Genomic DNA, 10899 nt, shown 5'->3' with positions numbered 1-10899 from the left:
GCCGGGCCAAGAAACATTTATATTTGGTCAAGTGCAAAGGCGGGCTGATATACATGACGAAGGGGATAGGAAGGAGGTGCTGCAGAGCACATTCTGCCTGCATTAGAAAGGCTCAGGGTTTTTAGATATAAACAGTGTGTTTGCTTTCATATTTAGCTTCATCCGGAGCGCAGCGGTGAAAGTCAGAGAGGCGCCGGTTCATCTGTGGGTCGAAAGTTCAAAGTAGTCTGGAGTTTATTTACACTTAGTGTTATATTCACATCCTCATTCTCCATAGAGATGAACACTGAAGTGTTCAACACTGAAGTACAGTTGTGGTCAGCAGTTTACATACATCGTGCACATGCATGCACTGGTCATTTTGGGCATTTAATGATCAGTTGACATCTGCAGACATCTTTAAAAACAGGACTCGGGTGCACACATTTGAATTTATCTGTGTATTTACAGTGCTGTGAAAAAGTATTTGCCCCTTTCCTGATTTCTTTAAAAAAAGTGGTTTTAAAATGATGATTTCATCTTTTAAGAGAAGAAAGACATCCAAACCAGCTGGCACTGTGTGACAAAGTAATTGCCCCTAAACCTAATAACTTTTTAAAATCCACGCTTGCTTCAAATCTCTGTCCTACATTCTCCTTCAGGATTTTCTGGTAAAGAGCAGAATTCGTGGTTCCAGCAATTACAGCAGGACGTCCAGGTCCTAAAACGGCAAAGCAGCCGAGACCATCACGCTGCACGACCATGTTTGAGTGTTGGTCTGAAGTTCTTTTTATGAACCTCGCAAAAAGTTCAGTTCTTTTTGGTCAGCAGTGGTTTTCTACTTGGAAATCTCCACTGGATGCCATTATTGCCCTTCTTATTATTGAATCATGAACTCTGACTTTAACAAGTGAGGCTTTAGGCAAGTGAGGCCTGCAGCTCCTTAGATGATGTTCTGAGTTCTTTTGTGACCCAGTTATCTTAGTCTAATATAATTTTTAATATTAGACTAAGATGATGATCTGAAACATTTAAGCAAATATACAAAAAATAAGAAATCAGATTCACAATGGGGGCAAATACATTTCTGTGGCACTGTAGATGCTACTGATGTCAAGACATGAACACTCTTCTTAATGCATGGAAGGTCTAGCATCCTGAGACTATGAGCATAGGAAACAGGAGATTAGTGGAGGATTAGCTAGAGTCAGAGTCACAGTCCAGGAAAAAAACACAAAACATCCAGGAGTACATCAAGAAGATGGCAGATGAGCTTCTCCAAGACAGCAGTGATGATGAGTAAGAGAAGGTCCTGTCATGGAAGACCAAGCATGCATGGGATGTACCATCAACAGACAGGAAGGAAATCCTGCCTCACAACAGAGAGGCTCTGAGCATGGCAGCACAAGAACAGGCTCTAAGCACCACATCCACAGAGGCAGGACTAAGAAGATGAGAGGGAGCTTTTATTTACTTATGTAATTCTAGTCTTTTGGTGTCATTATATTGGTACCTCAGACTGAGGTGTGCATCTTTTTGATAGACTTGAGGAAGCAGCAGAAATCCAAATGTACACACACAAGGTCATAGATGCAGTTTAATTGTGGCCCTAATCTACTTGTAAAACCCTTCATTAATGTGTTAGGTCTTAATTGACTCATCAGAACTTAAGTATTAAAGGTCAAGAATTGTCATTAGGAGTTGCTGATGAAACTTCCAGAGCTTAATAAATCCTCAGAGTCTTCAAATCTTGCCATAACAAAGGACGACCATTGAGTTGAGGCTCAGATTGAGGATCTGTTAATGAAGCTAATTAATGCCTTCAAAAGCAGGCTATAAAAAGACATTAAGGTGCTTTCACTCTGTAATTTCCGCCGTCCAGAATGTCATTAAGAAATGCAGTTAAAGACGAACTGTGGAAGTCAAGACAAGATCTTAATGATGAAGAGAACTTTGAGATAAAACTGCACGTTTGCTGAAAAGAAAAGCGAAATCCCCAAACTGCTGCAAGCCTGGTGTAGCATCTCACGTGAGTGGTGGCACACGTTTCCACTCATGATTACAGTGGGTCCATGTGAGAGAGTCAGTAATAGAAAACCTTACCTGTGACCTCATCACAAAGGTCAGCTCTAGTCCTCAAATAAACTTCTTGATGAGTGGATAAATAACGTTTAAATCAAGGTTCCTGGCCACAGAAGCATTTGATGAAAAAGCGCGTCTATTCTGCTGCGAGATGTTTAACAGTCAGTTCACAGAAAAAGAGCAGACTGTCCAGCAGATGGGGTAGTGCTGCTGTGAAAAGCAAACTGTCCTTAAACGCTCCTTTAGGCCTCCTGTGCTGTTGCTCTGTGATGATATACACTTTCATTTCTGCACTGAAGGTTACTTCCTCCTTCTGAGAGTTCAGCGATTTCATTAGAGTTCATTAGACTGCTGCAAGTTTTGTCATATGTTTAGTTTTTGGTTGATTTACTGCGCACAGCTTGGATGCCGAATGGTGTTAACTGAGTCTGTTTTACACTTGTCGGGTCATAAATCATATTTTAAAAAAACCTTTTTTAACATTAAAAATATCTCCATAAAAAGGTAGTGTCTCCAGTTTGAGTTCTCCCCTCCATGAGTGTTAATTTGCGATTTTCACACTCAGTAATGGCTTTGTCGTCTCTGTTTGGACGGCTTCAGGCTGCAGAGCAAACAGCAGCGAGAGCCAGCGGTGATGTCAGCCAGACATGCAAGCATCCTGTCTGAACGTCTAGCACTTGTGTTATTTTGGGCAGAGGTTAGGCGCCATCTCACTGCACACACTGAGGTTTGCATGTGCTGCAGCTGTGCTGAAGTTCAGGAGGCCAGAACTGCAGTCAACCTCAAGAGATGTTATTTAAATCACCCACTGACCCATCTGTATCTCTACCTGATAAGTGTCTGTAAACAGGCATCCAAATTGAAACAAAATGTATTCGGTATAGAAGTTTACCGTTTCATATGAGTCTACTGTTGCAGAACTTTAGACGCTCCAAAAGTCTAAAAGTTGTGCAAGAGAATCAGATTCAACAAATTAAATGAAAACATTAGGCTGGCCATATATTTGTTGAGGAAAATGAGTCAGTATGAAATATGTGTAAGGACCATTGCTTTTGGTGTTATCCTTTTTAAAAAAAAAGAAATCTCCTTTGTACAAAAGAATCTATATCCATGCAAAGAAACTGCAGTTTACAATTTATTGTAACTGTCTCTCAGTTCTGCACATCGGCTTGGAGGAGCTGTTGTGGCCTTGATGCCGCAAAACATGCCCTAACACCACGATGTGTCATAGAAATAGAAACCGAGCTTATCCGCATTACACTTCATATTTAAAATAAAAACTTCTAGTTGGTCTCATCCGAACATGTTCAGACAGCTGCCTCGTCTGTCCTTCTGATCACTAGCAAACTGCAGAGAGACAGTATTATCGATGAAACTAGAGTGAGAGACGCCTTTAGATTCCTCGCTCTTGCAATGATTTGTGTTGGTCAGCCATTCCCGAGCAGGACACAATATGTCTGACCGTGGACTGATGATAGTTCTGTGACATCTCCAACCCTGATAAGCATCAACAACTTTTTTTTCTAAAGTTGAAAAGTATTTGTTCTTGTCATTGTTCACATCCTCTCATCTGGATTCTCTAAATAAGAACAAGAGTGCCCACTCACACCTCACTGTTATCCCACTGACTGAAAACACCAAATTTACTGCTAATCATTGAGGTTCACTTTCAGTGTGTGTGTGTGTGTGTGTGTGTGTGTGTGTGTGTGTGTGTGTGTGTCCACGTTTTGGTCCAGACAACCTTCATTAACAATGAAACAATTAAAGGTTACAATATTTTTTAAAGAATTTGTTTTCTCATCCTGTGCACCTGTTATTTATTCAGGTGTGCAGAGTTTAGCTCATATTAAAAAACCCTGCTCTGCAGCTCTACTGTACTTTACTGCTTTAGATCCATGGAGGTGGAACCAAGGAATATGACATCAGTTTCTTGGCTGGTCCGTTTACTTTGATCTCAAATGTATCGCAAAAACAACACAAAACCCAGGGAGCATGGCAGTTTGGCAGATTTAATTTGCTTTTTGTGATGTTTGTTATTATGAATCACACTGGCTTACGTGGCTGTTATGTTTTCCCCTAGTGCCATCATAAGGTTGATAACTTCAAAGAAATAATAATCCCATTAGCCTAAGCTGCACTAAGCAAAAATACTGAGCATGGTCAAAATTACTCCTGCTTTCTCACTGAATTCTCACTATCTGAGCTCCATGTCTCTCCAGCATTGAACACAGCACCTTTCTCTGTAGGCAGGATGAAGGACAGCTGCACGCAGAATGAACTGATTCAACAGGTTTTCTGCACAAGCTTCAGGAACAGCACCTTTCAGTAGTGTGTGTGGAGGCAGCCAGAGGAAACACTGCAGACTAAACACAGAGAGTGACGTGTAAATAAAAATATGGGAAAAGATCACTGAGGCGATAGTCTTGTAATTAGTCTCATTCCACTTATACGTGTTTTGCATTTACAGAACAAATGGTTTAAAACATCCATCAAACTGTTCTGCAAATTAAAAAAAAAGGAACCTCAGGTGCTTCGACCCTTCCTGACATCCCTTAACACCCACACAGCTCAGTCTGTGGATATTTCCTGCCAAGAGAAAGACAACGGTGGATTGTATGCAATGCAATAAGTGTGTGAGATGTTGGACAGAAGCGAAGAGAACCTCCGCCAGCCTGTCTCACATGCATTCACATGAGAACAGCTCACACCTAAGCGCTTTGTTGAATTAAGAACTTCAAGGCTACGGTTTCTGTCATTAAGCAAACCAAATCAGGATTACAAATGATTTTGGAATGGCAGTTTTTACCTTTGATTATCTTTATATTGAAAGTATAGAGAAATAATCACTTAAAATAGGAAGTAAGAGATGGAAATGGACCGAATGCTATGGGGCGGGGTACACTCTGGACATGTCGCTAGACTGTCACATGGCTAACGCAAAGAAATAAGGCAACCATTCACACTTGTATTCACACCCATGGGCAGTTTAGAATCACCAATTAGCCTAACCCCACTAAGTGCATGTCTTTGGACTGTGGGAGGAAGTTGGAGTAACTAGAGAAAACCCAAAAAGATCGGGAGAAATCCACACAGAAAGCCTCTGAGCAGATGGTGGTGCAGAGCTTCTGCTGTGAGGCAACAGTGCTAACCACGGTGCCACTGTGCTGCCCCTTAAGTAGTAACGGAACAAGTACATATACAGTACTGTGCAAAAGTTTTAGGGAGGTGAGAAAAATGCTGTAAACAAAGAATGCTTTCAAAAATGGAAGTGTTAATCATTTATTTTCATCAATCAACAAAATGCAGTGAATGAACAAAAGAGAAATCTAAATCAAATCAATATGTGGTGTGACCACCCTTTGCTTTCAAAACAGCATCAATTCTTCTAGCTACACTTACACACAGTTTTTGAAGGAACTCGGCTGGTAGGTTGTTCCAAATATCTTGGAGAATTAACCACAGATCTTCTGTGGATCTTCCTCACATACTTCTGTCTCTTTGTGCAATTCCCAGACACACTCGATGTTGAGATCAGGGCTCTGTGGGGGCCATACCATAACTTCCAGTAGTTTTTGTTCTCCTTTACACTGAAGCTAGTTCTTAATGACTTTGGCTGTGTGTTTGGGGTTGTTGTTTCTGCTGCAGAATACATTTGGGGCCAATAAACGATCATTTATATTTCTAAGAGCATTCTTTGTTTACTGCATTTTTTCACACCTGCCTAAAACCTTTGCACAGTATTGTACATATACAGTCCATTATAAGTGAGACAATAACAAAGATCTGCAGGTGCATAGTTTGCTTATTTGGCATTGATTGGGTTTATTCAGTAGTGACACAGCTAGAGAGAAAGCATCTGCTTCTTCACAGACAAAAGTCTGTTAAAGTCTGTTTTCTTTTCTTTGCCCCGGCGACTGAGGATAATGTGTCTTGGTGAACTGGAAATAAAAGAAATAACAGTTAAAAAATTGACAATGGCTCAATAAACCTTCTCCGGTCTGAAAACTCCTGAAGCAGATCTTTCATTGTCGCCCTGATTTTAATGAAACACAGCAGATTATCTGTTTCCATCTCCTGCTGTCGTTTGCATCTTTGCATCTGTCAAAGTCGCTCCAACCGCTCGCATGCTCCCTCTCATCACATCTGCATTTTGTTTCCCTCTTGCCTCGCAGCTCCATCTTTGCCATCCTTCTCCCAGTGCACCCAGTATCTCTCACCTGCACATGTCCATGCCTACTCAGTCTCACCTCTCTTACTTTATCCCTGAACTGTCCAGCCTGAGCTAGCCCTTTGAGGCACTCATTCCTAATCCTTTCTATTCTTGTCGCTCCCAATGCAACTCTAAGCATCCTTGCATTTAATTAAAACTGAAGGCTCAGATTTGAGAGTCCCGATTTAGGGATGGGTGACTTGCTTTCAGTGTGTCGCCACTGTTTAGTATTGTCCCAATCTCTGGTTGCATCATGCAGTCTTCTGCTTGGGGCTTTAGATAGAGAAATACACGCAAGGCTTTTGTTTTGTTTTTTGTGTGAAACTTGCTCAGTGTCATGAATCAACCAGTGCATACAGAGTCATGCAATTTTAGTGTGTTTTCATATTTTAATTGCAACTTTTATCAGTACCTAACACCGTTGCCTTTTACAGTGCAAAGTACCAGAGCAGAGTCTAGTATGAGCTAATCAGTTGAGGGGAAAAAATTCAACCTTTCTCTTATGGGATGAATATGAGTGGGACAGGAGTGCAGAGTGACTGGGTGCAGACACTTGAGCAAACCGTGAGAAGCCAGATTTGACCATCAGTATTGCCCCACCATGACTGAGACAGGAGGGGATTCAGAGTGACGCGAGCGGTGTTTCTCCACAGTGGAAACTTCCATATAACACCCATCACATCAGCAGCGCCCATGTGGACAGAATGAGTGGAAGGAAAGTTCTGTGTGTCTATTATCTGCTGTATGGATGTTTTCCTACAGTCTGACATAACACGCACACTCATGTACCACTCAGGTTTTACTGTATGAGACTTGTTCAAGGTGTTTTTATTTTAAATTTCATCTACAAGTGGAAATGTTCAATGCTACTGAACACTGAAGCTGTTCACAGGACTCTGGGCAGCCCTATGTAGCAGTCAGCAAGTGTGAGCAGCTTTGCAAAAGCAGAAGCTTTGGCATTTTGCTGGTATTGAGCATTCAAGTGTGCATTAACACAATGCAACAGTCTTTCCAGGAGTGGTTTTCCCCAGCGAATTCACCCCAAAGTCAGACCATGCAAAGCTAATAGAAGCAGCAAAAATCCCAAGAGCTCAATTTCAGACTCTGCAAGGCCTCAGTTAGCATGTTAAATGTTAAAGTTCCTGTACTTTCAGTAAAAGCCTGAACAAGTGTGGCTTGTTTTAGAAGGATTGCCAGGAGAAAACCTCTTCTCTCGGAAAATAAGATGGCAGCACAGCTTAGGTTTGCAAAGCTCCATCTGAACAAACCACAAGACTTTTGGAACAATGTTCTTTATGCAGATGAGACCAAACTGAAGCTGTTTGGCTATGATGTATAGAAATGTTTGTAGAAACACAGCATATAATCAAAAGTACCTCAAATCAACTAAAGCTTGGACCAAACTGGGTTATGCTACAGGACAATGATCCCAAACAGAGCAGAAAATATCCAAGTGAATGTTTGAACTATAACAAGAATCAGGGTGCTACGATGGCCAAGGCAAACATAACTGCCTGTAAACCTCAATGAACTAAGCAGCATTGTAAAGAAGAGTGGGCAGAAATTCCTCCACATCCATGTGAGAGACTGATGAAGTCATACAGTGAACAATTACTAAATTATCACTGATAAAGTTTGTTCTACAAGCTATTGAATTATGGGTTGTACTCAGTTTTTCAAAGGACTGCACGGAGCCATGTAAAAACTTTCTTTTGCTCGTGGTTACATTGAATATAACCAAGATATATATCTGGAACTAAAGCATGCCAATAATGAAACTAGGATCCTTATGGTGATGTAATATAGCCTGCAAACTGTTTGTACTGTTTGGCATCTAACCAGCTCCTGAGAAGGTTTTCCAGTTAATCCCCAAAACTTAATTCACTATTACAAATATCTATTAATATATTCTGATTTTCAAGATTCTTGTCTATATAATACATGTTTCATTCCATATATTCAAGTTTCATTTAACATTTTCAAACATAAACAGTTCCTAAACTGATATATCATCAGGTTTCCAGAAATGTTCACAGCTTTCTTTCACAAACAATTATTTTGAAAAATTCTGGGAGTTGTATTTCATGATAGACTCCCTGATTAAATACTGTTGGTGTATGTAACGTCTTTAAAAGACACACACAAAAAAAAAATTGCGAGAGATTTCAGCGCTCCACAAGCACTGACCAAACTTTTAGCTGAAACACCTTCCTAAAAACCAGCACCAGTACAGTCACTCGGCAGGTCTTTGTGTTCTTCTCTTTATGCTACATGGAGCTGAACATTAATATTAAGCCCCCTGGAGGTGGCCCACAGTGCTTCACAAGCTGGATGAAGACGAGCATAAAACCTCCAATAAACAGTTCTGTTCCAAACTGCCACAGCGAAAGTCTACAAAGAGTAAACAATGATTGTTTTTCCAGGGTGAAGGTTTACTTCACCAAGACAAAACTGTTCATTTCATGAGCTAAGAGGTGCTGACAACCTTTCTGATGAGAGATACCGACTTTAGGAGCAATGATAAGTAATTCCATGCATTTGTATTTACACGAGACCACCAAGTTGATCATCTTATCGGCTGCAATTGGAAAACTTAATATCAAAGGTGACTTTAAACCTACTCAGGTTTTTTTCACTGTCCATGTGCCCTTGTTACATTGTATCCAAATCTTTGTTAATGCTTAAGTTTGTTTTCACAGTTCCTGTTGAGCATTTTTGTTTGTTTTAAGTGTCTCGCTTACCAATATTTTATTGAATCAGAACATTTCAGTCCAACTGAACTTTATCAGGTACAAAACGATGTATTAGAAGCCATATAAAATGCATACAATACATCGTTTTGTACCTGATGAAGGTCAGGTAGTTAAAAGCATTGTGACTTATTAAAAAAAAAGTGGTAAGTAAGTTTTTAAAAATTCTTTCTCTCCCCTACGTATCTGTTGTTATTCAGGTGTGCAGACTTTTTGAACCAGTTGTTTATTTTAAATGAAAATGGAACCGTGACTCTTTCTAAATGCTACCTGACTGCTTCTTATTGGGATCAATGTGTCATATATGCATTTTAATTGCAACAAATAGTGAAATGGAGACCAGAATTAAGGCTTTGGCTACAACAGTTACGGAGCAGGCATCGATGACATCAAACACGACACTGATTAAAGCGATTTTTATTTCCTGTTGTGGACACAAACACAATCAGCTGCAGACACCATGGACGAGTCATTCCTGTTATAATTCTTTGAAGTCTGCTTAAAGTCCGGCTGAAGGGCGTAGCTGCTGCGTTGTAAAGTAACATCTCTGTGGATGTCTGCATGGAACCTTACGCTCTGTGTCTGATGATGAAAGCTGCATCACTCGGACCAGAGGGGATCCTAGCACATGTGCTGAAACTGTAGCACGCCCATAACTCACCCGGAGTATGCAAAGGGGGATTAATGTAGAGAGGGGGTTGCAAAGCAGCTTGCAGGTGCATCAGCAAAAGTAGGTGGGCTAAAGTAACTTATATAATACTCCCTGTGTGGGATTTGCCTAATGGGTGCGTAATAGGATATCAGCTGATCTACCAGGATTAAGAGAAGGTAAATCAGATAAAATGAGTCCTCAATTCAACTCTTAACCAAAGTGGCAACCGTTATAAAGTCAATTGTACAGGTCACTCACCCTCTCCTCTTTTGTTCTTAAAGGACACATGAGGGCAACACATGGCACATTATATGTATATACTGGGGTACACAGTGCTTTACAGACCACACTGAACACACCGTCCAGATGTGTCTCTCCAAACTGAAGTTATATTACTCTTCTCTCGATTAATGAGCCAACGCGCTTCATACCACCCGCTCTTCTTTTCAGAGCTTTGACTTCTCTTGTGATAAACTCGCACACTCCTTATAAATGCATTGTTTTAAAGGCACCTCTCAAATGTGTAGACAGATAAATATTTGGAGGTGAATCACGGGTGAACGAGTAATGAGTCAGACGTGGCTTCTGTTATTGTCTTACGCTTGGTACCACCAGGGGAGACGATGTGGTGGTCTGCACGTGTGACTTCAGTTTTCCTTCTGTGGCATCTTTAAAAGCAAAAACATCGCATGTGGTTCTCCATTCCAGTCAGACATTTGCATCGAGTGCTGCCGTGCCTCAGGTTAAGACATAAACTTAAACATTACATTAAAAAAAATTGGCTTTCATGCACAGGACCTCACACACTCTATATGATCCTGAGCTTGGCGTTGATATTGCCATGGGTTAATGCTTCTTGTGCCCAGTCTCAACAGACTGTAGTGGCACACACCGCTGTCTATGTTGTCCCAGAGATGGCAGCTGACAGCCTGTTTTAAGAGATTACAATGGTCCCCTGTAGAAAAGTTCTTAAAATTACATTTTAATTGAGGTTTGAGACTGCTGGAGACACAGCAGTACCTTGTGCACACAAATATAATAATGTCGTCATATATTAAGTCTGCAATTTCCAAGTTCCTTTTTTTAACTGGGATATTTGATTTTATATGAACAGATTCTTTTTGTATACTCCTTTCCCCCCTCTGTTTAGGAGGTGCAGTATTTGTTCTATTAACAAAACGCAGGAAAAACCGGCCTGCTGTCAAACAGCATTTGGTTTATGTGGA

Source organism: Oreochromis aureus, linkage group 4, assembly GCF_013358895.1.
Source record: "Oreochromis aureus strain Israel breed Guangdong linkage group 4, ZZ_aureus, whole genome shotgun sequence".
NCBI lineage: Eukaryota > Metazoa > Chordata > Actinopteri > Cichliformes > Cichlidae > Oreochromis > Oreochromis aureus.
The sequence above is the reverse complement of the archived record's forward strand: the minus strand, read 5'-3'. Positions refer to the sequence as shown.